This window comes from Strix uralensis, chromosome 3 (assembly GCF_047716275.1).
Source record: "Strix uralensis isolate ZFMK-TIS-50842 chromosome 3, bStrUra1, whole genome shotgun sequence".
Classification (NCBI taxonomy): domain Eukaryota; kingdom Metazoa; phylum Chordata; class Aves; order Strigiformes; family Strigidae; genus Strix; species Strix uralensis.
In genome coordinates, this window is record NC_133974.1 from 68,186,965 (window position 1) to 68,211,470 (window position 24,506).

Genomic DNA, 24,506 nt, shown 5'->3' on the forward strand with positions numbered 1-24,506 from the left:
CAGTATTTAAACGTGAGTGACTTCCACATGAAGCCTTCTGAGAATGAAAAACTATCCACTTGGGCCCACTCCCTCAGTTCACTCAAACTCATCCATTCTTTGCTCTCCTACCTGGCGGCTGCTGTCAAAGGTGCAAGTGAGTAATGGTTCCAGTCAAGGCAATTTGGTTCACCACTCCAGCAAATATGGCTGTTGACTCTCTCCTCCACCTATTTGGAAAACAAATATGAAAGATTTTTAAGGATTGTGGTCGATTCAGCCTGTTGTTTGATTTTATAACCTAATTGACATTATGGCGTTGGCTACATCAATATGTGTAGAGCTTCAGAGATTCAGTCACAGTCCTTCTCGCTACTCAGGTCCTTTTTCCCTCAGAGCATTGTGGCACTAGCAATCAACAGCTGTCCTGTGGTTTCCAACTTGCTGTGGGCAACTGATCAACTGATATATTCTGAGGTCGAAACAATAGACACACAAGAGCAAAAGGTGCACATAATGATGTATTTTCAAACATGATGTATACAACAAGCAGTGTAAACACACAAAGCACGGAAGTGCCTTTGTAGTCTATTTACCTTTAGGGCTTGCAGTTCCAGGTTTTCTGACTTATTTCTGCCTAATTTTGAAAAGATCATGCCCAAATCAGAATTTAAGAGCACATATTTTTTAATTAAATGCAAATACTTTTCTGTTATTAAATCAGAGCATTGCAATTGTCTTTCATTCTGCTTCTTTCCTGTCTAGCGCTGTGCTTTAGAAGTGAGATCACATCTAAAAATTCCTTTCCATGTGATGCTAGCTGTTTTAGAAAATAAGTTATTAGTGTACACTGTGACAGTCACGCATAAACCTTACATCTCTCTTCACATGTGATGGTACTCTGGGAAAGACCACAAAAAGGCACTTTCTATATACAAAAGACCTGCTGTAGGCATGTATGCAGGAGTGATGTACGCCTGTGCATGTGTGGCGCAGAGCACCTGGAGATGTGTTTGTTAATGTGTTAGACGTGTTAGACAGCTACAGGCTGCCCTATTTACACCTGCAGGGAGGGGTTATTGAATACATGGAGGCTACCCTTAATCAGGGCATACAGACAATGCACCAGGAACTGGAGACTCATTTCTAATTTGCACATAATAGAGCTGACTGAAATGCCCACCTCATTAATACTGAAACAAACCTTCAGTGATCTTCTAGTGATCCAATGGGCCTGGCTATTCTGATTTTGTTGACGACCAGCTTGAACACACAGACAACCACAGAGCACATTTTGCCCAGGGCACTTGCTTTCAGGCTTCCCTGTGTCCTTGAACATCCACACGTGAGATGCCACCTCAGCTGATGTGACAGGGATGGGCAATGAGTGCAAGGCATCCCAGGGTGGATGTGCTCCTGGACAGGTCTGCAGCCCAGGGGAGCAGAGAGTCCCAGCAGGAAGGGCAGCTCGTGTCGCCCCTTCTCCTGCTCTTTGCCCTGGCCATGATGCTGCACCCTGGCTGGCCACTGTCTCGGGGCAGTCAGGTCACTGCAGCAGGTGAAGGTACCTGCTCCTCAAGGGCTTACACACATCATAGCAGAGGAGCATGCCAGCGGACTTGGGACAGGAAAATCTCAAACACAGCACACAGACCTGGCCTTGCAGATCTGTGCCCGTGGCCTGACCATACTGGCACTGAAGCCAACAGCAAACCTCCCTCTGGTTTCAGCAAGTGCCACAGCTGCCCACGCTGCCCCATACACAGGGCAACGCCTCTCCACCATGGAGGGGGCGACGCACAGCACTTCCACCCCTAGCAGAGTGCGGATGTGAGCTGGTAGAAACAGGCTGAGAAAAGCTGAAGGGTAAAGCAGGCCTGGAACCGATTAGCAATAAAAGGCATATGCTCTGCTTTTTTTTTTTTTCCTGTAATGTTTGCTATCAGCAACAAAAACAAATAGCAAATGACAATGTGTTGCTGACCAGCAATGGCAACAGTGGTCTATACAGGCATCTGAGTATATAAAATAACATATGCTCTGGCTCCAGACCTTGACACTTTATCACATCAATGTACAGCTTTCTAGGAAATTATCTGGATGTGGAGCTAGGAACCACTTTTGAACCTTTGAACAGACAGGGCCCAATACGGTTTTAATCTGTGAGTGAAACCTTGGCACGGCTGGACTCAAGGGCAAAACTCTGTTTTCAGCAGGGCCAGTATTTCACTCGCTACTTTTACAACTGGCCTGAGGAAAGTTCCAGTCGAAAAACAAAGCAAATCAATAAAGAAGTCATGAGTCCTTATTCTTCTATCCTTCAGCAGGACCTAGGGGGACTCTGAATTGCAGCGTCTTCTCCCTGGTGTGGCATGGATACCTTCCAGCCCCCAAGCAGGTCATCCTGTGCTTTCATAGGCCTAACTGGCTTTAGTGATGTTGGCTATACTTGCACACAGTTATTTTTAATTAACGTGCATTGTGAATCAGTTTATCTAATCTGCAACCCAGAGACAAAGGTCTTTATTCTCATTTACACTAAATCTTCTCTATAGCACCCTAGAAGGAGCAGAGGGGACCTTCATGAAGAGAGAATGAATCCACAAGTGAAAAAGATGTAATTTATAAAACAAAATCACGTTGCTGCTGCTCCAGCTTCATAAAGAGTATTTAAACTGAACTCCATGAGGAACACTATATTCAATTTTCCCTATTTTTTTTTAGTTCTTAACCGATGGGAACCAGCGTCTTCCCTCTCACTGTGGTAACCTCACTGTCTTCAATAGCATTCCTCAAAGGATACCTTAGCATCCGATCCAAGTGTGGAAGACTCCCCCTGATTTCAGTGAAGGCTGGATCGGTTTCTTGAGTCTTTAAGAAGCTTACAATTAGGCAAAGTCTTATCCAGAGCAAGATCTGGTTAAGGACAGTAAGACTTTGTCTAGCCAGTACTACCGCATCTCCTTACTAACCTGCCATCTTATGGCAGCACTGGTGCTAGAAAACAGGACATGGTGTGAGGGAACAGCCAACCTGCAGAGTCTCTAAAAACCCCAGATAATGCGTGTGTCATCAAACAGGATTTTACTGCCTAATTAAAGCTCCCAGAGGCATTGTTGTGATACTAAAACCAGGAACTTTTAATTTGTTTTTATCACCACATTAGTAAAAATTTGTGCAATCCTTGTTTCTTTGGCAGCAAAAGTAAAGGATCATGCCTTCACTGACTGCTCACCAAAGACAGACAGCAATGCAACCACCGCTGCTGAGCATTTGCTAGTGCTTGGTCATATCTGGTCACAACTCTCCTAACCCGCTGCAATTGTTTGCCAGCTGTGGAAACTAAGATTAAACAAGCACATCAGAATGGAAATGAGCGTATGAGAACCACGGTATGTTTCACTGCTTGGAAGAGTTTTTTTCAATTTGAACTTTGTACCTCAGACACTCAGGGATTAGCCTTTTACACGGGACCTGGAAACACACAGGCAGAAGTGCTCTGATAATGACTCTTACACCGTCTGCTTTTGAAAAACCGCGAGCTTCTCCCTTGGCAGCCTCCCGTAATCATTTTGTAATTGTAAAACTACACCTTTCATGGTGAAACAAAGATGTAGCAGTAGGCATAAGCAACATTTGACCATAAAGATTAATTCCTTTCATGGATCAACAAGAAGGACGACTTTGTTTAATATTACTTCTTATACATCTGTTACACTGACACTGTAAGGTCACTTGGGGGTAGGGGGGTGACGGGGAGATTCCTGTGCACTTTACAAGGTTAAAAATATCAGAAATCTCACGTGTATTTTAATCAGAAACTAAAGTTTAAGGAAAGCAACTGGATAATATTTATTTTAGTGCTAATTATTCAAATGTTCTGAAATAGCACAATAAATGGGTGAGATTGCCTCAAGAGTGCAAAGGGCAAATAAAGCCATGCCCGTGTTACACCTGAACTGGCTTGCAGCCAATAGCGTTCCAGCACAGACTGTACCTTACCATGGTTTGGGAATTTACCTAAAGCCTCAGTTTGACCCAGTCTGTAAGAAAGACAGGTGACATTTAAATTGCAGCCAGGTTCCAGGATTGCATAGGATAATTCCTATTAGAGCCAGGCAACACAGGTAGAAAAATGTTCACACTTCTGCAGCATACCACCCAAGAACTTGAATTCATGGCTGGTAACTCAAAGCAGTGAGGCTGTACAAAAATCTCCCACTTCTTCTCCATGGGTTCAAATCTCCATTTACAGACGTTTTCTTACTAAATACAATGAATTGACCATGCAAGCTGCTGTACTGTAGTACATAGAGACTGTGAACGCAGTCTGTGTGGATTTTCTAATGCTCTCTTTGCCTCCTTTCTCCTTTTCAAACACAGAAAGTCTGGAGAACTCTATGAATTACGGTCTGTAATGGGAGAAGTAAGAAGTCTAAGATTTGCTTGATTGCAGCTATGATGCATTAAACTCCAGGCATCAATCTCAATCTCAGTACCTCTTCTCTGAATGGGCACTATTTTACAGTTACCACTCTCTAAACAAAGCACAATTTATTATACACACAATTTGATAGCTACAGCAGCTAAGACTAGAAGCGAAAATGTCTTCCTTGAGGAAGGTAAAAGAAATGTCATACTTTAAATTGACTTCACATGATCAATGGCAGAACACAGTCATCTGAGAAATGATGTTCATGTCTTGATCAAATGCAATCATACCGTGTGCAATTTGGAAAAAGTGGAAGAAAATTATTCATATTACTTTACTGGTTTTCTTAATGTGTTCACACAAATCATCTGTGAATAGATGAATTGAAATAGTTACAGTGTCTCTACCTTTGCCCTCTTAATTCCAGGTCATTCTGGCAGCTCTCAATACTGCAGAAATAGGTTTTCCTACAAGTAGTTTGATGAAATTAATGGATCAAATCTTGAACTACCTCCAAAGTTAAAGGGATATAATTTATTTTTTGAATCAAATGTCTCTATGCTGTACACATTTTCGTCTTCATTACTAAAACAGAAAGACATTTGAAGCCTAATTTATTTTTCAGTATTTATGCTTTTTTTGTTTTCCACATTTTTCTCAATAGGAGTGTGACAGCCCATTTAAATTTTGTTTATTGACAGCTTTTCTTCCTTTTAGTATCCTACATGCTAGCACCATGTTGCAGATCTGGATGCAAAGAGCACCAAGAAATCTTTGTAAAATTTTCATTTATTGAAATTTATACATGCATGAATTTATATGCATACAGACTTGTGTGTCTATACATAAATATAGATATGTATATATGCATATATGTGTATGCATATATGTGTGTATGTATACATATTATATAAATAAAAATAGGCATATTTACTAACACGTGTGTGTTAGCGGAGCTGGTTTTATTGTCCCTCAGGCTCTGCAGAAAGTTAGCAATCAGAGCAAAATTTACCCAGAAGATGTATCATGCCAAACGACTTTTGGAACTTCACCTGTGAACTTTGATTACTTTTCACATAGGTGGTTCACTTTATTAAAATCAAGTACATAATTTCTTCTTTGGATCCTCCCTACATTATCTCCTCTTTTCCCAGAGCCCACTCTGCACAGGACCTTACTTTACTGCCACTGCTGGAACTATGATTTTGGGTTACTTTTTTTTCACTTCAGCTGGGAGCTAAATTAGCAAGAGCACATCCCCCTAAGTATAGGTCCATAACCTCACTGCAAATAACAGTTTAGACACTGCCAGCTGAGATCAGTGCCCTCACTAACCAGGCTTGATGCTTTTAGACAATGCTCAGGCTGACAACTGACACAGTGTCCATATACGCACATTGCTCAACCCATTTGCCTAGCCTGCTGTTGCCAAGAGAAGAGGGCTGTTTATGCAGGCAGCTGGCAGCAAGATGTGAGTACCTCTTGGCGATCCTCCGAGAGTGGGCAGAGAAGGCGAAAACATCAGGTCTCAGCCGAGCCCAAGATAGGATTCCAGGTAAAGCTCATGTTCTACGCAATCCAAACAGGCTTCAGCAAAATCACCATGAGGAACCTCCTACACCAAGTGCCTTGATTTTTCTTCCCTCTTTGAATGACTACCCTGCTATGACACCTGTGTGTTGGGAAAAAACAATACAGCCAGGTGCACAATGAAGAAACTGAGGCAGAGACACTCATGGCTGCCAAGCAGGCAGGCTGCAATGTGGCAGGTGTCCTATAAGCCCAGGACAATCACTTGAGCTGTCAAAATTGTCTCTACCTCCACAGAAAGGCCATCACAAGTTCAATCCCATGGCAGAGCAATGGCAACAGCACTAGACAATCTCAGCAGTAGATGAAAGCTAACTTGCCCCTGAGAAGCTGGCAACTAGTCAGACATGCAGGACACCAGCAGGGAAGTGTGATGCCTGGAAGCAACAGAAATTTGTCAGTGGGCAAAATGATATAAGGACTTCGGGTCTGTTTACAGAGTTTTGGTTGTTGTTACCTGCAAAATCTAAGCCAATTTTCTCTATAAATAAAACTAAGACCTCAGTGAGACTGGTGTTATGTCAAAGCACAGAATTCATTCAAGGTACTCTGGATTTACAACAGATAAGCTGAAATAAGTCTCTGACACTACGCTCCTGGTTGCAAAGACAGCTTGTACAGCACAGGATATGCTACTTGTGGTTTCAGGTTGGCAGCCACAATGAAGCACCATCACTGGCTGCTGATCATTTGTCTTAAAAATCTGAATGGGTCATCAAGACACCTCTGACCACACACTTTGTTAGCACTTGTGCTGGGTGCTGTGTGACTTCTTTACAAGGAGACAAGTGCTCTACCTCCCTATCCCTTGTTATTGCCACATCTAGAAAGGGGCTGCTTAAAGTGTCCTCCTTGCCAGTGCCTCCACGCTGGTCCTCCAGGTCTAAAGACAGACAAGAAAAAGGCAGCAGTGGAGTCTTGGGTCCTCCTCAGTGAGACAAGATCCGTCTGCACTGATGTCACTCTGCTCTTGGTCTGTGCTCAGTAAGTCAGTAATTTGTCATGAGCGTGGGCCCTATCCATACATGGCAGGCTGGAGGAGGAATGACCTCAAACTCCGCTTCTAATCCAGGGGGTGTTGCCAAAGCACAGTGTTTGAGTTTGATGCATGAAGCACAGAGGTATTTTCAGCTCCTGAATCACACTTTTGGCTCCACAGCTAACTTGAACTTCTCCTTAGTTTTGTTTGCAATTTTTCACCTTCTGCAATCACCATTGACTCTCAGAAAAAGAAAATAAGTTGGTATGTTAAAGGAAAAAACCTCAAATGGTCATAAATACAAAGATTTCTTTAAAATCACTTTTATTTTAATAACTTCTATTTTATTCTCTTTCATGTGTGGAGGAGTGGAGTTAAACAAATTACTAATGGATTGGTGGTGCATCACAAATGTCTGGTTTCTTTATTTCACATTCTAAAGATATGCTACTAAATGCTGCCAGTGAATGTTTTCTAATGATTTTGGTGTCCAACACAAGAATGAAGCAGTCTGAAAAATGAGGCAGTGAAACAGCAAGCAGTTAGCCTCAATAGGAGCTTTTAGCTATATATTCCTATATCTGAAGCAAAAATATTTTGATATACTTGTCCCATGAAACCATATTGACTTGACCACAATTCACAACCATAATTTGAAACTCGCAGTAACGAGAAAGCGAAACCTCATTTTACAATACAAAAGGACTAAGTTTAAATTGGCATATCCTACCGATTACAACTGCATTACCTCTCTGTCACTACGGCCTGAGTCTGCTCTCACTGAATTCAACGGGAAAGCTCCAGCAGACAAATTATGCAACCTCAGTCACAGCTAAGCAAGTCATTTAAGCATATGCTTAATTCCATCTCTAATCAGTAAAGCCAGTTCAGCAAAGCATGTGCTCAAGTCAAAAGTGAATAGGTAGCACGCATCCTTCTGAATACGCGTTTTTCACAAACTATGTTGCACAAAACTGTCCTCAATTTCCTTTAGAGCTCATCATGCTAAAAGAAGGTAGAATCCAGCTGTTAATCAAACTGTCACTTATGCATGTAAAGTACTAGTATTTTTAACTCATCCATAGATTGGTTAAGCAAAAACAAATTAAAAAAAAAAGCCATGAGAAGTATCTTTGGAATGGACACAGACAGACATACCCATGGATTGCAGGGGAATGCAGAGGTGGAAGGAGGTAACACAGAAAAGATGAGGTAAGAAGCTACCATAGGAAATCCCGTCATCCAGAATTGCTGATGAGCATCTCTGAGCCTTTTCACAGAATGAATTGGGAGCTTTCTTATCACTGAAAGAAGAGTGGAAAATAATGGGCATTTGAACTCTGTTTCCATTCCCATCCCATGGGAATGAGGAAAGAATAGGGATAATGAACACACCACTTTGATAAGGAACATGGCTCTTGATGCACTGAAGTAACGGGACAGCCTCTAAAGACATCTGAAACCTTTTCTTTTCCTTTAAATTTCCTTTAGTCTGCTACATTAATCTAACAGAGACAACTTCCAGGCAAGCACGGATCCCCAAGAGCATTCCTTGACTGCAAACAAGTGGGGCTGTAACTGGTCACAGGGTTACGCTCAGTAGCAGGCTGCGCCACTCACCTGCCTCTGCCCTTCTCTGCAGATGAAGAGGCCTTATCTACCTTTGCATTTCATCTCAGAGATCAGGAATCAATTACAAACACCACAGGGATGCCCTCAATTATGCTCAGGTGCCTGGGGCTGCTTCCTCCCAAGCAGGTCCCCCTGGCTGAAGGCTGGGGAGGACGTGGAGAGGGGAGCACTGAGGGCCAGGCTCTACCTGTTCTCCAGCTCCTCCAGGCTGCCCTCTTGATTTGTTCTCTGTTTGAGATTACAGTCTGTCCCTGCCCCAAAGGCCCTGTGAGCTGTAGAATAAAAATACTCGCAGAAATTAAACAACTCCAGCAAAATACACATTATGCAAACATCTCCTCTTCCCAGATGACACAACATGGAGCACCAAGCAGAAACAAACACCGACCAAACAAAGCACAGAGGCATTGTGGAAAAAAAAATCATTTAGCGAAAAGCTTCTTTGCTCTCCTTACAGCCATTAGGACAGCGATAATGCTGAAATGGCTGGCCAGCCCTGAAAATTGGATAAACTGAGACACAGAAGAGACAATTGAAAGCAAGGAGACAGACTGCAAAAAAAAGTGAGACAACAGATGGAAAGCAGAAAGGCAATGTCTAAACTGCTGCTGTAATTCTGCTAGTAACAAGCACGTCTGAGCGTAGTTCAACTTGCTTTCCTATTTTGGAGAGGGCAAGAGTTTTCTTTTTACAAAACCCAACTTGTTAGCAAAACTGCCATGGGTTCTCCCCAGATAGTTTGTGGGACAGGAAAACTATTTCTCTCCATACCTAGGAGTGAAACAACACTGGTGTCCTAATTGTCCTAGTACTGTTGGGGATGGAGAGAGGGGTCACATCATTAAAATCTATATCCACAAGTGCAAGAGCTGTGTTTTAGTTGCTGCTGCCCAGGGGTCTGTCACAGGAATTGTGAAGAGCTCTCCTGTGGCAGCACAGCTTCCTTAGCCTTTCTCCTTTACTAGCATGAGTATTACAATTAGGCAGGAAAAGGGTAGCTATTGTTCTGGCAAGATTTTTATAGACTAATTTGGCAGTGTTTGTAGCAGGGGTTTAGTATAGTTTTGATAACACACTAGTATGGGAAAGAAGGATTTCCACATTGGACAAAGAAACAGTTGTGGCAAGACTACCTATTTTTAACATGGTTTATTCCTAGCACTATTTCAGACACAGCATTTTCTCTCCCATCTGTTGACACAGTTGTTCTGTTTCTTTAAAGACACAGTTGTCTGTCTCTTGGGGAAGAAAAAACCCAACACCTTCAATAGTTGCAGAGAAAAAAACATGAGACAAACCCAATCAAACAGTGATCTGGTCAAAAGGTAATGCTGGCAAAGCTTTATGACTGAAATACAGAGCAATTCTTCAGATACCTCTTAAAATTTATATCACGTTTTGGCCTCTGTGGTATTTTAAGTGCTACTGTGGATTTTTAAAATTCAAATCTGGTATACTCAACAACTAACTAAGATGGTTTATTGATCTAAGGAGTCTGACTGCGAACTTGCCATCAGAGCGACATACCAGTCTGCTCAGGAGAAATGCTGCCACAAAAGCACAGAGCAAGATACAAACCCTTTCCTTAATAAACGAAGGAAAATGTAATGAGAGCATCAAGGGGAAAAAAAACAAAACTCAAAGTCTGATAAAAATTAAAGTGGTAAAACAGGACAAAACATTGAGCAATCCTTCTGAGACATGGGTTGCCAGGCTGTTTTCTCTGATTTTTAATGATAGGTTTTTTTCCTCATTCGACCACTAGAGTTCATGGTTATGATCTCCCTGGCAATCTGAAAACTTTATCTCCTCTCACAGGCATTTCAGGCAGCTCAAGAGTTTGTAGGTGGAAACAAATAAAACTGAAGCATGGCTGAGGTGGGACCTCTGCAGATCACTAAAGCAACCTCAGTTCTTGTAGGACAGCCTATTTGCTGGAAAAGTTGCAGTATGAAAACCAGATATATTAAAGGTCAAGACTCCAATACAGAGCAGACTCATCCGTATTGTGTTTTAATTTCTTTTTACGCTGAGAGGTGCCTAGGGACCTGAAGAGGTGACAGAAAGATAAATCATGCATGACAAACTGGAACAGAAGACAAGGCTGTATCCAGAATAGGATAGCTCTGCTGGTGCAGCTGTCCTAGCAAACTGTACTGACAGTGTGTTCCCAGCACAGCCTTCATTCATACCAGCAAAATCATGTTATTTGCTGGCACAGCTTTTTCCTGAGGTCCTTCTTTCCTCATCCAGCAAGCAAAAAGTGTTTCAGTAGAAGTAAAGGTTTGTCCTAAGTGTATCCACAGTGAGAGCTTTTGTGTCAGTCAGGGATCAAGTCAAGGATCAAGCCTCTTTACGCTTTTGGTCAAGACAGCTATGACAACAAAAATCTGTAAAATAGGCACGTTCTTCCTTTGACTGGCGTGAGAAGCCCTTCACAAAGACTTCAATACTGGCTTCTGCCACTAACGGGAGTCTTACCATCTCAGCCACTTCTGCAGAAACGCAGAGATAAAATGTCTCACCACACGTGCCCTGATGGGAAAGGTTACGGTATTTCCACATGTAAAGGAAGTCTCCAGCACGCCTACAGCTGACCCCAGCTGCTGCTCCACCACTATTTTGGAGGAGAAAGCTCACCCACCTAGCCCTGCCCACAGCAGCAAGGCTCAGACCAGGCTGAGCGCTCTTCCCCAGAGCCGTGGGAAGAGGGAAGTAGACAGTGAGCTTGGTGCTGGTGCCTTCTGCAGGCACAGCCTCCTCCCTGGGTGGAGAAGGAAGGACCACAGTGTACATGGGAAAAATCATGCCAAACCAAGTGCCTGGGACTAGGTGGGCAGCTTTAGGAAAACAACCAAATTCACTAAGATCATGAAAATCACAGCTGATTTAAGATGTATTTTAAAAGGAATTTGTGGATCTGCTTTCAGGAGCTGTGTGAAAAGAAATTTTCCAGTTATGCTATATGGTATGACCTGCTGGTCACAATCACCCAAGTGATTTAAGATTTTAACACTGTTGTCTCTTATTTTCATAAGAGAACGGGAGGTGACTTTAACATGCCCTTGAGGAAATTAAGATCAGTGAGGTATCTGGCAGCATATTCATACATGGTTTTCAGCCTGTTAAAAGGGCTCACCTGCTTACCTGCCTTTGGTTTAGCAACACCTAGAGCTGTGGTCCTTGGCCACTCAAGGTTCTCTAATTTCTTTACAAGACATGCACTACACATTTCTGGAAGGTTGGACCTAATCCGGGCTACTATGGTTTCCATGGACAGGAAGCTTGAAGTTTTGGGATTGAAACGGCAGGAGGCTGAAAAGAAAATTGAGGACCTGGAAATAACAACTGATGGACCTGATGCAATCATCACCAAGAATACTGCAGCTCTGAAAAATGTAATCAACAGCCTGGAGAATAATCTCAGATAAAAGGATAGGTTTTGGAGGACAAGTACAGTTACAAGACACGTTCTGGTATAGTTTTTCATATGAATTTCAACCAGTTCTCCACAACATCATGTAGGAACACACACAATACAAAAGCCTGTGGCTATCCAATCTACCCCAGCATGTCTCATTTAAAGGAAGACTGCTGGTGGCTAAGACCTATGACAGAAGCCCTCTTCCTCTAGCTGTGGAAGCTGAAGGTACTCCTGTCCCCACTTGCTCCTCACTGGCTGGAGGCTCACGTTTCCTACCTCAGCCAATGTGAGCCCTCCACTGACCTTCAACCCAAGCCAACCCAGACAGCTTTTCCTGGTGTAAGAAACAGAGAACTTCCACAGCTCTTTCAACCAGTATAGTGGTGTAATTTCTAGCTAGTAAATAATGATGATCCATGGGCAATGTCATCTTCAACCTTTATGGCCCCTTGCAAAGGCAACACCTGTCCACTATCTGAGATCTGCAGCACAGACGAAGAGTTACAGAAAAGGCAAGATGGAAAGTTTCAACTTCCTTATCACTGCAGTACTAGCTGAAGAAACTGAACTTAAAAGCTCTAAGTAACAATTCTCCATGATGCAGTAGTTGACAGAAGACTCATTACTTTAGGGCAGACACACAGGTTTTATCTTGAATTTTCAGGATTCATGAATGTTGTTGTGAGCAAAGTGCTACCATGATAGCCTTCTGTGATGGCCAAAACAACAGAATCAGAATAAAAGAAAGACTCCGAAACAGTGTACTAAACCGATCCCTCTCTAAACTACCTTTATTTACCATCCCCAGAAAGGTCACTAAAAAGCAATATATTTTAAAGAAGAAAATTATTGACCTTTGAAACACAAATGGCAATGCTGGTGAGCAGAGACTTCACTGAATTTATTCATGTCTGTGTCCGAAAGTCCATCCCTACCACTAAATGAAAGAAAGAGACCTTATGGCTGACTTAGAGACTATCAGGTATTAGCTAAACCTGGTCTTCTGAGGGTGTTTCCTATTAGCGGGGTGTATCTCCAAGGCCTGGTTGCCCCAGGAACCAGACAAATTAAAAAAATGGGTTTAAGCTGCCTTTGCTCTCTCTGATGTTTTCAGCAGAGCTTTAGTGCAGCTGCAAGCAAAAGACCAAGGACTGCAAGGTGGCGATTTCATTGAGACTTGTCCCCTTAAAACCTCAAGGTTTGATTCTATGTTAGGGCTTCTGCTCAGAAATTAATAAAAACAGGAAAATGTTGAGAGGCCACACTGACTGTAGAAAGTCCAGCTGAGGAAAAACTGCCCTAGGAAAGGAGCCAAGAAAGTGCATGGACCTAAAAACACTTTCAGATAACACAGTCAACATGCTAGGCAGCAAAAATGTTTCTGCCAGGAAAACAATGCCACTGCTAAGAAACATAAGAAATCGTTAAAGGATTCTCGTGAGCAATAAAATGCACAACAACCAATAGTGATCATTCAGAAAGTCAGACACAATTAAAGACTAAGAAGGTGATAAGTTAGAGAAAAAAGGACAAAAAAGACCTCTACTGAATTCTACATCTCTAAAGAGTTATTCACATTCCCACTTGAGTGTTTCCAGAGATGAATACCACCAATTCTCATTCAGGAAGTTACAACAGATATATTAAAATTCAGACAATTATATCCCAAACCGTTATCATGCTGTTCCAGAACCTTTGTGACCACCAGAAACCACTTAAATGATAAAAGAGCAAGCACTCAAAGAAAACAAGCTATTTTTCTATCAGAAAGAGACGAGCAGAATTAGGAGACCCCAGGAAAAGGCTCCAGGCAGGCTCACTATACCTAGTATGCCCTTAGGATACGTAAAGCATGTCTTACCACTTCTCTAAGGATTTCTTACTAATACACCAATCCTACAGTAGCTTCAGATGGGATTTAAAGAGGATAAGTAAATGGAGTCAGAATTACCTTTGCTGGGGCTACTTCTTTTCTTTCTGACAAGTGAAAGAAATCCTTAACTTGAACTGCAGATCTAGTTTTGGCACCTATGTTCCAGTGTTTTTCATATCGTTTCATTACAACTAGTACTGGCAATGAGCAATAAAGTCCCCAGTGGGTTTGCACATCATCACAGCATCATGATTAGAAAGCTTGATCCAAGTATTGTAAAAGTCAATGGAACTTGATCCAAGTATTGTAAAAGTCAATGGAAGTTGGATTGAGCCCAAAGAGAAATTATTTTCCCTGATAAGGGTGGTTAGCTATACATTATGCTTCTTCTGTTGATAAAAGTGAATCTTTCCCCATGCACTGATTTTAATTACTTAACAATAGAGTCTGCTTTTGAACAATACAGTGTCATGAAAGAAATAATAACATGGAATAGAGAAAACGAGTCTTCTGTGCCCTAGGATCAATTAAAAATTCCACTGACTACAGTAACTATTAAGGCTATCATACTAATACCTAAAGGTATGCACATACGCATGTACACACACATGCATCGGCTTACTGATCTGTAGGTCCTCTAAATCCTTTCCTGGGAACTAGCACTACAATGAACACTTGTAGGAGGAGAGATGTAGTTCATGTGGGTATGGGGACAGAGTATATCTCACCTCCTGTGTAATATTGTTCTCTAAAAATTTATACATTTCCCATCTTTAAAATATGAAGACATTTCTGTGGGGAAAAAAAAAAAGTTTTCATTTAAGAAACAAAGTAAAATGTTTTAAGAATAGTCTAAACATTTATAAGATATTTTAACACAGATTTCAAGAGATTATTCATAAACACAAACGTACTTGGTAATATTTCTAGCTTACATGCTGTTCTTAGTACAGAGGGCTTTTTTGTCAATAGGGCTGTAATAAATACTAACTGGAAGAACAAGTCAATCGGACAAGAGCTGTACCTGAAGAGAAAATCACAGAAGCACTTGTGTTGGAAGCCACCTCTAAATGGGTCATCCTAGATCATCTATAATAGACACTTACCTAGTCTAGCCATGACTGACTCCACACCCTCCCATGGCAGTTTGCTCCACTGACCTAAATGTGCATAGTAGTAACCCCTTTCCAATACTGAACAGTCTAGCAAAGTATTCCCTGCTGCAGCTTAACCACAGTATTTTCCCCATTTTCTCTTCAATAACATCTGAAAATACCTTGCCCTGCTCTTTCCAGACCTTTTGCATATGTGCAGTTAAAGCTCTGATTTACACTTTCTCCAGACTCAGTGTACCTAAATTTCTTGTCTCAAATACTCCTTCATCTTGACTTTGGGTTCTTCCATCTTCCCGAAGAGTCCTATGAATCGACGTTAGCTTTTGGCTCTTGATTTTGTGGGCTAAAGAGGGTTTGAAATGTTTGCACTAAGTCTAGTTAGGAATTTATTTCATGAAGCTTGAAGTTACAAATATGTCATCGCACATCTCCCTGCTTTATAGTGGCATTTGTTCTTTCAAATTTAATATTGTTCTCCCAAGAAACACCTTGAGAAAATCACACATACAAGATCAATATGCACATTAATGAGATGATAGCTGGAATTTAATACTGCTGTTCTTCAGGATGTGCTCTGTAATTCCAGGGAACTTCTGCCCAAACTTGAACAAGGAGTGTTACCTCCTTATTTAAACATATGTCACCTCCATTAGGTATTGCTAGGAGTGAAGCCACGTCATCACCAAGACCACCTGAGCATTTACACAGAGTGTCTGAAGGCTGTCAAGGCCACACTAAGTTCCAGTAGCAGGAATTTAAAAGCAGCTTCTGATATGCCTAGTCAGGCTGCAGTCATGGCAAGGGCACCATATACTTTGATTTTTAAATAACATCCTTCACCTGATACACATTAATGACTGTGACATCCCTGTGCTCCCAACACAGAGGAGGTCCAGGAGCACAGGAGAAGCTGGTGGCCTGCTCACGCTCACAGAGCCAGTCTTTGGCTCAGCTGCCTGGAGTCATACACTGTGCACACAAGGCATGTGCTACCAAACACCCACCTGTCCTAACTCTGCCAGTGCCTAACACAGACCCCCCTGAGTGATTTCTGAGCAACCCATAAAGACAGACTCAGGTGGTCAAGCTCTTCATCCACAAGAGAACACCTGCACCAGTTTCAATACCTGAGGATTCACAAATATTTCCAGTCATGGATTTAAAATACAACATCCATTTGGTACATCATTGTATGTATGCATGTATGCACATGCGCTGAAGTAGGATCTGGGACTTTAAATCAATTATTTGCCTGTAACATAAAACTAGTATATTTTCCCAATGAAAATATATGCCTAAAGAAAGGGTTAAAGGGGCTCTCACATGTGAAGAGCAGACTTTTTTTCTCTGTTTTGACTAAAAAATTGGCAGAGGGTATCTGAACGGCTCGCTCCACAGTTGCTTCAAATACTTGCAATATAATACTCATCTAACTTGTTTTCAGAATCAGTACGAGGAAGGTTTGGGCTTTCTAGTTTTTCACTGCTTCAACAAAGAGAGGACACCACTGCCGAGACTTCTTCTGCCTATTGCCAGCATGAGAAGCTGAAAACACACTTAATAGCATGGCAGGAGCAATTTCTATATTAAAGAGAGAGCTGTAAAGTCTGATACAAACAGACAAGCGTTAAGTTTTCCAATACGCAGCTCAGAAGACAGGCTTATTGACCATAAAATGGATTATATAACCCAACTTGTATTATGTCACCTGAGACCTTGGTTAGGCCACCACCTTTTTTATATATACATATATATATATATTTATATACATAATTCTTTTCCCCAGACAACTGTCAAGTTAGATTCCTTATATAACACTGCTGCAGTGCTAATCTGAAGCATAATGACTGTACTCATTATAGGGTTATTATGAGTTCTGGGGTGAAGAGCTGTCAATAATTTGATTTGCTCCATATAAGGTAAAACATTGTCTTTGTTGTAAAGGGAATCCCAATTATATCTTTTTGAAACAGTAATTACAATAATAAACAGATTAAGAGTGGTAACCACAGGTCTCCCTCCAGCAAGGCATGAAAACCCGTGTCTCAGCGGGTGCGCAGGAGAAGAAGACATGGTGTTGCAATCTAAACTGCTGGATCAGGACTTAGCATACAATCCTCTGCATCCTTGAATGAAAGAAGATGGTACAGAATACTGCAGTGCTCATGGCCAAATAGATTCAATGCTTTCTGTATAAAAGAAAAACCCATACACAGTGAATTTTCTTGATTGTTCATTCTAGCTTTTCTTTTTTGTTGTTTTACTGTCAATTCAGTGCAGCCTATTAAAGACTGTGAAAAGAAATGGCCTTCGGCAGGGATTGATATTCCAATCACACAATCTCAATTTCATCCAAAAAAAGAGCTATTGAACTGGTTCTCCAGTTTTCAGATAAGTCAGATCCAACTTTTAGATGCTGCCCTTATGTTGTGAATGAATTCTTATTTAATATACTGTAAGATAAACTGATGCCTGTGCTGTTAGGTTCCAAATATGTTACATCAATTTGATAATGACAGTACAAGTAAGTCTCTAACACCTTCCTGTCCATTTATATGGAAGGGTTTTGGCCATCTTTTTTTTTAAAGACCTCTGATCTAAAGGTCTTTTAAAGGCCTCACCTCTGGTGAACTGGAGAGAGGCTTTTGTTGCTACAAGTTTTTGTAGGAAAAAAGCAAAGATGTTCCTTTCCCAGGATTTTGGTCTAGTCCTCAGCATCAACATCCAATGGAGTTGCAAAATATAAACTGAATTCTGTTCAAAATACTTACGGGTCTTCATCCTGGTTTATTACAGTTGTTTGCCTACTGGCTGCATTTGTATCCCCAAGGACCAGTAAGGCCCTGTTCACTGCAGACTGATGGATCAGTAACAGATCAGAAACCTCTGAAATGCTCCTGGCAGCTGCCTGTGTGCCTGCTCACTCATGCTCTCCCCTAAAGCCCCATGGGCTACTTCAGCACAGCCAGGGCTCGAGGCCCCGTCTGCAGGGTCAGACCCCTCTGCTATCTGAGAGAGAAGTTTGAATGTCTAACATTAATGTGTAAAGGCCACTGAGGCTGAAATGAAAACCCCAGAAACAACACGGAACGCAGGTAAGCCTACTTGAGTGTGTTACCAGGGATTTTAATTTTTTAACAAACTAGGAAAAAAGAAGAAATTCTAAACATAAGGCTTCTACTCCATCCTCATCACCTTCCTGTGTTGAGGCAGTTCATATGATGCAGCAAAATACAAACCAGATATTGTAAGATATCCCTGTTTCCCAAGCTCACTAATACAATGCACTTCCATTTCTTGGCTCCAACCCAGAGCCTTGCAGAGTCTCCTCCTGACCCTGGTCCTTGTGGGGTGAGCCAGCAGCTCGTACCCTCTGCTTTCAGCCAAGCAACACGGGTTTACAGCTAGAGGTGGGAGAAAGGTTGCAAAGAAAGAGCAAACCTTCTCCTGACCGTGGTGTCCCGACCCATCCCCACCGCTCTTCCAGTGTCACCCAGAGCCTCCTCTTTCGGGCTTAGCCCGCACTTCCACTGCCCCCTGAGCTCTTCTTCTGGGACTGGCACAGGCTCCACTCCCCGACTGAGACGCTGAGGAGTGATGACCAAGAGTCTGTTTCTGCGCAGTCCACCCCAAACCATAACTCTAAATGTATCTTCCAATTCTACTCACGTATTTATAGGCCCCTGCATGAAGACATATTATTCTTTCAAAAATATTACAGGAAAATGCTGCAAGTGATTGTCATAAAAAAACTCCATCATAATTTCATTAAAAATTAACAAAAAGAAAGCATTAGTGTTGTCCTGCCAACTGGGGGTGGGGGTGTGTCTCATATTATTAAATTGAGAAGGGTAGCAATGGAAAGCCTTTTTAGATTGGTGTTTCCATTCTTTCCTCTTTTGCTTGGTTCAAAAGTCCTGCATAATTAATACTGTAGTACTTAATAAATGCTTATGAACCTACTACCTCTCTGCTCTTTCCGTTTAATTAGGTGATTGACTTCAGGCATACTATAAATTATGATGACAATTTAATTACTTTTTTAATGTGCACACTTAAAAGATTTATAAACAGGAATAGAGTAGTACAGTGCACTGAAAACTAGAAATACTGTGAACTGGAGAATGCACAAAGTAATCCCATCTAAAGTATCTTCCCAGTGTCTGAGCACCTGCAATGACTGGGAGATATGGTATTTACAGTGTCTGGCACAATCACAGAGAATTGTGTATTTCTATCCAAATGCCCGTGTATGCACCTTTTAACTTTTTCTTCTAGCACATGCATTATCTCACTCGGCTTCATGGCAGGAACCTAAAGCAGTTCCAAGGAGTAGTCAGGCTATGAACTTCAGCACCTCTTAGGTAAAGTGTGCATAAAAAGTGGAAGACCCTTCTTTTAATCCAATCATAAAACTTCTGCCTCATTTCATCATAACATAGTCATTGTTAAAATTTGCAGGGGGGCAAAATCTGCCGTGGTATTCCAGCTGGCACAAGCAAATTGTTAAAGACCACAGATTTCATCATCTCATGAACAGACCCTTCTTGGTCAGGAGACAGAAATGTCTGTCTGAGAATATTTCACACCATCAGCATCACATACTGCAACAACTGAAGTTAGCTCTTCTGATATTGTTGTTATGCCATCTAGAACTCATTCCCCTGACACTTACAGGAATGTAAATTATAACTAAATTCACAAAGCTAAGAGAATTGCATATATAACAAATTGAATAAGAATCAGACCCTGGTTTTCACTTCAAACCAGTGCTTAACTAAAAATAATCTTTTTAAATTTAAATCGTTTAAGATACTAAGAGAAGACCTAACCTACCTAAATATCCAGACATTTCCAACCCTTGGTTGGTTACTGAAAACAAAGAAATCATGACTGTTTTCTGCAAGTTACCTGTCACCAACATAGAGAGATGACAGCATTTGTTTTAAATCACACTGTATGCTATATTGGTGAAACTTTCTCATGTAAAAAAGTCATTAAAATTTGGGCTAGAGAAGACACTTTCCCATCTGGGAGCTGAATCTGGTTTGGTGTGACTATTCCTGTCTGTTAATTTAGCAGTATAAAGTATAACTGTACATTCTTGGCATACTTACTGGGGATGCTGGCATCTCTGTAACCAGAACTGATTTCAGAGAGGGAAGAAAAAAAGACTGGGCAATTCAGAGTGCGCTAGAAAAATGATGGGCAATTCAGTGTTTTAAGCATCACCTATCAACAGTGTTGAATAGTCAAAAGGGAAATAAATTTAAATGTAATGCCAAGGCACAGTGCTGTGATAATTGTCTCTGCTTTTCCTTTTTAATACAGAAAAAAAACCTGCAGATGCTCATCTCATTCACACCCAGTGAAGCTGAGTGGAAAGCAGATCAATCCTACAGCTTCCTCGTGTGTCTGTCCACCTTGGCCGGCCCAGAGAGGGGTCAGAAAAGGTATAGGTAAAACAGAAAACGCCAGGAGGCTGAGTGGTGCGGTAAATCACAGGGATCTGCTTTGTCTGCAGCTTCCGTTCCCGGAGGAGCTGCACGGGGCTGAAACAATGGCTCTCCTATGGAGCTGCGTCTCATCTACCTCATCTACAGCCGGTGATGGATGATGGGTCAAGAGGGCAGCAGACTTTGGGTGCACAACCCTTAAATACTTTATCAAAGATGGCAAAAGGCCATGTACTACAATAACACAGCAAATACTTCCTCTTGCTGTAGAGCAGACAAATTCCTTCCTCTCTGCTGGCTAAATCTGAAGCTTTTGGTTCATGGCTCAGAGTGTGTGCAAGTTCTATATTCGTAAAACATAAGCGTAAAAAAGCTGTGTTTTTATTCCTGAGACCGTTCAATTGTAAACATTCTCACAGAAATGAAAAGTCAGCCCTATCTGCGCTGAAATCCAACGCAGTCATAAATATGTATTTCTAGGGTTTATAGGGTTTATAGACAATAAAAGAAGGCACATTTCACTCATTTTAAAAATTGAAACTGCATAGTAAGAACAGAAGAAATTTGTAAAACTGTAACTCATCCAAACTTTTCATACTGAAAGGATTTCCTAAAAGAAAAACATACTGATTTTATAGAATTGAAAAGTTCCATAAAAAATAGAAAATTTTGTCCCTGGTTTAAATTAAGATTAATAAAAGTAATAGGCCTTGTGATATAACAAAATACTTCAATGCTAACAGTTTAACAGTATTGTTATGATACCAGTGAATTATAATTTAACAAGACATATGAGATGAGTTGGAATACCTTTACACTATCAAAATATCTTTATGTAAAATAAAACTGAAGCAATATTTTAAATGTTCTGAAATAAGATATCTCACTGTGTAAGAGCTGTCAAGGGTTTGTCCTAGTTTAGAGCAGAGGTAAAGTATTTCAGAATCTTCTGCCATTTAAAAGTTCTTCAACCAGTTTTGTCTTCTGTTCCTCCTTAGCTGCTTCTCTCTCTGTTTTTCCCCCTAGATATCTTTAAAACTTGATCTAACTGCTCTGAATTTGACAATATAACTTAATGCTATAACAGGACAGAAAGCTGTGGCCTCATGTTTGGTTTCTAAAGGCAGCAGCAAAAAAGAATCTCCAAAGAAACCTCCAACCAGCTGTGACCATTTCAGCTCCCTTACCAGCTGACTAGAGCATCAGCAACAGAAGACAACCACTTTGCTGCCCACCCACATGACCCCAGAAGCCCAGAAGCCAAGATAACGCTGTAATAACACTGACAATCAATAACTTATGATTAATGATTAATGGAAACTACACCTAACACTGGCTCATAACTTCCCCATTTTGGAGACTCTGAGGAGTCTGTTCACATCAAAGTGTTGAAGTGACTGGCGCGGGTTTTCTGGCAGCACAGTGCAGGCAGCAAGGGCAGCAAGCTGTGCCATCCCACCGCGGGTGCTGCAGCAACATGGGAAACCTTCACCTTTCGCCTCTGGGCATGTCAAGGCAGAAGAAGCGGGGGGTTTCCCTCCCAAAGACCTTACAGCATTTTACGCTACAGCAATGGATTTGCATAATTTGAATCAAATGATGTATTACAAATCTCACCATTGATTTTGAACTTAAAATGCTTCAGAACTGAGCAAAATAAATGGTGCTTACATTCAGAAAATGGAAGGTCTTGGGGTGGAGGTATCTCAACTTTCTTATAGCCTTACTGAACAGACTACAAGCAGGCCTGTCATCTCTAATTCAACCAAGTGTAAATTTCAGATTGACAAATAAGTAATTTTAATTAACAGCCATAATGTGTACTGAAAAGCTTCTAAAGCAATAAAAGCTTTTGCACAGCCTCTATCACCCAGAAAGCAAATAAGCATATAGGTAACTCACCTTCTGAGTATTTTCATTCCTTTTTCAGAGTGTGAAGCTAAGACTGGCATCAAACTGTGTCGTATTTTTAATGCGATTTTCATCTGAACTGAGAGGCACTTGAGGAGCCACAATGATGTCCCAGAGTAAAACATTTTGAATATAACTTTTCTGCTACACCCACCTTCAGCTTGTGGTCCAGCACTCTGCTCCCTTTTATTCATCCAGGTAAGGAGAAGCTGACAGCCAGGGAAGGGAAGAGATTGGGAGCCATATGCAGCTAGAGTCAATTTTCAGTATGTATTTGTGCATAGACGCAAAAGAGATAAATTCTGGCGTGCATAAATTCATATTTTATCGATATCTATTCTGGTACTTACTGTCAGAGTAATTTACTCAAAAATTATTTTTAAAGGCAAACACTGGTTTAAAGAAAAACCCAAATCCTTAAAGAGGCACATTCCAATCCTGACTTATTCCTTGCCACAGCAAGTCCAGGATCCCAATGGCATGAAGCAGGAGGCAGAAGCCCACTCACTGGGTTTATCTTCCACAGCCAAAAGGGAAACAGGTGCAAATAACCAAGAACCCAAGAGAGTTTCTCCAGGTCACTGCCGAAAACAAGTCCCCCAGGAGCGGGGTGCTTGAGCAGGGGCGGGTGACCAGCCTGGTGCACGGAAGCACTGAGGGTCCACATCCGAGCTGCTCATGCAGAGGGCAAGCAGGGCTGATGTTTTTACATGCAGTATCTTGTAATGACAAAGGCTATCAAAATTACAATGATTCACTAGTTTTGCCGCCTGTAGCTGCTGCACCTACAAATATTCACTTTCACTTCTCAGACTTACTCAAATTATCTAGCCCTCATGGGTCTGCGAACCTAAGCTGCAAGTCTCAAAGCAGAAGGTGATTTATTAAAAGACTGCTGGTGCATCTGACCGTGACAAAATGGTAAAAGAAAAAATTAGTGAAACACACTGAACATTTCTAAACCCCAGATTATATTTGGCCTGGATCCAGTGGACACGTCTGACTTCTACTGACTCCCCTATCACACATTGTTATCTCCCCAAACTGTGATCTAAGGCCACACAAAAAGAGCAGGAGGACAGCAGAGCAAAAGTATCTGCGACACTCACTTATTCCATTAGTCAGAAATTGAAAATTTAAAAAGCCACTTCAAATGCTAACAGAATGCAAAAACTCATCCCTTCCGTCCAGAGGAGGGCAAAAGACCTTATTTGTAAGTATGGATCTGAACACGTGCTATGGACTCTATTCATGGCTCTTAAATAGCTATGCGTCCCTGGACTCAGGCAAATGGTTTGAATGTTCTACGCTTTTTCAAAATAGTAATAAAAACACATACCCACCTCACAGAACAGAGGCTTCATCAATGTTTTTAACTCACTCTCAGCTTCTTAAGTAGACAGTCCTGCAAAAGTGCAGAGTACCATTATTTAGATTTGATTTCTTTTAAAAATTTTTATCCTGTCTATTTCTTGTGGGTTTTTTGCCGGGTAGGAACAATTGTGGATGCAAAATCAGCATCTCTGCCTGGAGGCTGGCTCAGGCTCCTGCCTCACGCATATTGTACATCATATTCCTACATCTTCCACAATACATACCACAAGTCTATGAACAGGTCAGTAGGACACAAGCCAAGCAATGTACATCTAAATCTGAATGCAGAACAAACAAAAAAAGTGGGTATTTTTAAGATCAAAACTCTTTCCTAAGAGCCTCATTTCTTCCCGGTCACACAGTCTGGATGTGACATGTAAGAAACGGCTTTCTGAGGCACTGTGGTGTCTTCTGAATCACTGCCATTACCCAAGAAAACCCCAGGAAGTGGTTTGGATGAGAAGCTGGACCCAACTTGCGTAGGTATCAGCTGATGTCACAGTACACACAGCACAAAGCCCTAACAATACAGACGTTGTGAAACCAGGAATAACCTTCTCTTATCTCCTGCAGTTTGGGAAATCATTTCTAACCTGGTGACTACAGAGCTTAGGAACAAGTCAAACAGTTAATTATTCACTGTGCGCTTCATAATTAATCTCCGTTTCAGGCCAAATCTTTGTATGCCCATAATAACATGAAGATCTCCAGTAAGGGAAACAACAGCATGAGCTTTGGGAC

At 41.4% G+C, this 24,506-nt stretch overlaps 1 protein-coding gene across 12 annotated transcripts in view; it reads right to left on the reverse strand.

The window, feature by feature from the left end:
• HIVEP2 (HIVEP zinc finger 2) overlaps positions 1 to 24,506 on the reverse strand; it is a 142,859-nt gene that overhangs the window by 53,270 nt on the left and 65,083 nt on the right. For 5 of the 12 annotated variants that reach the window (XM_074862712.1, XM_074862700.1, XM_074862706.1 and 2 more), the window contains 2 exons: positions 23,735 to 23,796; positions 112 to 209 (listed from right to left, as the gene is read on the reverse strand). The gene's annotated coding sequence lies outside the window, so the exon portion shown is untranslated. Of the gene's footprint in view, positions 1 to 111; positions 210 to 8,138; positions 8,285 to 22,382; positions 22,601 to 23,730; positions 23,797 to 24,506 lie in introns of all 12 variants that reach the window. The other 7 variants (XM_074862701.1, XM_074862709.1, XM_074862702.1 and 4 more) reach the window with 6 other exon arrangements.